Raw genomic sequence first — 3,612 nt, forward strand, 5'->3', positions numbered from 1 at the left:
TTTGGCTGTCATCCAGGGCAGACGAGTATTTTTACGTAGTGTTTTAAAAGGGACATGATCATCTATAATGCTTTGGAAGTTTTCTTGAAAAAAGGACCAGTTTTCATCAACAGTTCTGACTGAGGTGCTGTTTAAATTAAAATATTCAAGTGACAGATCAGATAGTCTACTTCGTATTATGTCCCAGTTTGCTTTTTTGTAAAGAGGTACTCTGTGTGGCTCTTGCTTTTGTTGATAAAATGAGACAGATAGACTGACCAATATGGCATCGTGGTCGCTAAAGCCAGGTATGGAGTTACAAGTGGAGATGATATTAGGGTGAGATGTAAAACACAGGTCTAGGATGTTTATGCCACGGGTTGGAAAGTTGACAATCTGGTTGAGATGAAAGTCTTGTAAAAATGTTAGAAGTTTTTCTCGGAGTAATTTAGATGTGTATGACTCTGCTGATAAGAAACCATGTTCCCAGTCTATTCCAGGACAATTGAAATCACCTCCAATAATAATCTTGGTGTGAGGATGTTTCTCCTTGATTTCACTAAAATTTTGCACTAAATCATCAAATACTGTTGGTGGAGAGTTTGGTGGACAGTAAAACGATCCAATTATAAGGTCATCGTAGTTTTTAATATGCACTTTGATCCAAACAATTTCCAAAGGCGACTCTAAAGTTATTTCTGAAGTTGAAAAAGTGTCTCTGATCAAGATAAATACACCACCACCATGCCTATTTCTATCCTTTCTGTATATATTGTAAGAATTTGGAAATATTTCACTATTTAATATGGTGTTTTCAAGATGAGATTCTGATCCAAGCAGTATGTCAATATTATGTGTTGATAGGAAGGCTTCCAGTTCTGCCTGCTTATTGTAAACACTACAAAAGTTTGCAATCACTAGAGATATTTCATTACGATTTGAATGTTCTTGATTTGTTGCATTACAGTTGTGGTTAAGGTTAGTAGGTGCAGGATAATGATTTGGATTTGCTAGTCATGAGGTTGTTCCATTTTGATCCATTTCAGTTTCAACAGAAATGGATGATGCTGAGCTATTTTCAGTAGTGTTGACCTGTGGTCCATATCTTACAAAGTTTTGGTCGATGACTTTTCCATGAAGTACCCTGTAGTTTGCCCACAAAGATTTCATTTTTTCGGATAGTAATATATTTGCGATTTGTGCCTTGTTGTATAAGTCTCCAGCGTTCCTGTAAAAGCATGGATTCGATCTTTCTCTCATCCTTAGACATATCAGCTTTGATGATGACAGGTTTTTTAACTAGGTTTCTGTTTGATAAAATAGTACTGACATCAATCCTGCGAAGAAACTTAACTAAAATGGGTCTTGGTCGAGTTTGGCTTGGGTCAAATTTCCCCAGTCGAAATAGATCTTTAATTGATGCATTCTGGATAGAAGAATCCACAGCATTTAGTACAGGAAGTAAGTTGAGTAGGTCATTTTTGGTTCTATCAGGCTTAGCGGTTTTAGGGGGAGATTCATTGATACCATACACAACAATATTCATGCTTCTGTCATCTACAGTTCTCTTTACTGGTATGTTAGTAGTGGCATCTGCTTCCTGAACAGATGTAGGAGTATATTTTGTGACAGAAGACTTTAATGATGTTATGGTTTCTGTCAGTGAGATGATGGCAGAGTTGAGATCCTTTATTATATTTGCGAGTTTGGATATTTCATTGTTCTGACTTACCATCATACAGTACGAACATAAGTATTGTGTGTTTGGCTCACCCAATTTCTCGAAGGCGGGACGAGTCAATCCAGCACATTTTCTGTGTAACCAGCCCTGACAATTTCCTTCACAGAACACAGCATCGTCACCCACACAGTGCTCGCCAGCTTCCAAAATCGGCTCTTCGCAGATTAGACAATCAGCTTCGCTGTTTTTTCCGCCTTTAGTCTTCCTTTTGTGTGGAGATGTCCCTTGAAGCTTCCTTTTAGCCCTTCGGCCCATATTCGCCATGACGGTCTACGATAAAGAGTGTCTTAGCGTCTAAAAGGACCCTCAAAGATAAAAAGTCTCAGAGGAGTTAACAACAACCATTCCCACAATCGAAACGTATTTCGTGTTATAACTCCGTGGCTTTAAGTCTACAAACAAATAACCCTGTAGAAAGATCAGCTAGAAGAAGTTACCTTGTGGAGAGTTCAGCTACAAAGAAACCATCATGTAGAGAGTTCAGCTGCAAACAAATCACCTGTAGAGAGTTCAGCTACAAACAAATCTCCCTGTAGAGAGATCATCTAGGAGAAATTACCTTGTAGAGAGTTCAGTTACAAAGAAACCACCATGTAGAGAGTTCAGCTGCAAAGAAATCACCCTGTAGAAAATTCAGCCACAAACACATTGCCCTGTAGAAAGATCAGTTAGAAGAAGTTACCTTGTAGAGAGTTCAGATACAAAGAAACCATTCTGTAAAGAGCTCAGCTGCAAACAAATCATCTGCACAGAATTCAGCTACAAACAAATCACCCTGTAGAGAGATCAGTTAAAAGAAGTTACCTTGTAGATAGTTCAACTACAAACAAATCACCCTGTAGAAAGATCAGTTAGAAGAAGTTACCTTGTAGATTATTCAGCTACAAACATTCACCCTGTAGAGAGAGCAGCAAGAAGAAGTCACCTTGTAGAGTGTTCAGTTACAAAGAAACCACCATGGAGAGTTCTATGATAAATATATGTATTATATATATAATTTGTACATTTACTGATAAAATCAGAAACATTTAAAGTACATCTGCTTCACCTTTTCTACTTCCTGTAGTAAAGAAAAAAAGACAGGTTAAAAAAGTCCCAAAGCTGGCCATAGGCTGGCTTTGGGGTATACAAATACAAAAAGAAATGAAATCTAATCCAAAACAGCCAAGCTGTAAAAAAACAGTGCGGCCCTCAAAAAGGCTATGGTGAAAAAAGATGTGAAATCCATGGTGGCGGCCAAGAAATGGCTGTGATGGTAGGTTAATGGTAAAAATTTTAATAACGGCAATTTAGGTGATTTTTTTTGCCAAGATCAAGTAGCACAAAAATTCACTTGAATTGTCGTTATTAAAATTTTTACCATTAACCTACCATCACAACCATTTCTTGGCCGCCACCTTGGATTTCACATCTTTTTTCACCATAGCCTTTTTGAGGACCGCACTGTTTTTTTACAGCTTGGCTGTTTTGGATTAGATGAAATATACAGTGACATACTTGACTGAATAAATGCAGTAGTTTTATAATACTATTAACATGTTTTTTAGGCTTAATATTGCTATAAAAATGAGATCAGCATCATACATGCTGTACTAAAGTATGACTTCTACAAAAGCAGTTGCTGTAGAAATTATGCTCGGTTGTGAAAGTACATGGACTTGTCCTAGATACTTTGTACTGTAATAGAAAAAAATATTGAATACTTGTTTGATTAACTAGAAAAAAAAACATATATATTAGTATAACTACAAAAAGATTCAGACAATGCACCACCAAGAATAGGTCTAGTAATCTGCAACATTCAAGGAGGAACACCAGACCTCTTCAAGACCAGCATCTCTTGGCACCAAGTAATAAGCCTTTCATAATAAATCAATGAAGAAGGTGTTCCT

Source organism: Dysidea avara, chromosome 2, assembly GCF_963678975.1.
Source record: "Dysidea avara chromosome 2, odDysAvar1.4, whole genome shotgun sequence".
Taxonomy (NCBI): Eukaryota; Metazoa; Porifera; class Demospongiae; order Dictyoceratida; family Dysideidae; genus Dysidea; species Dysidea avara.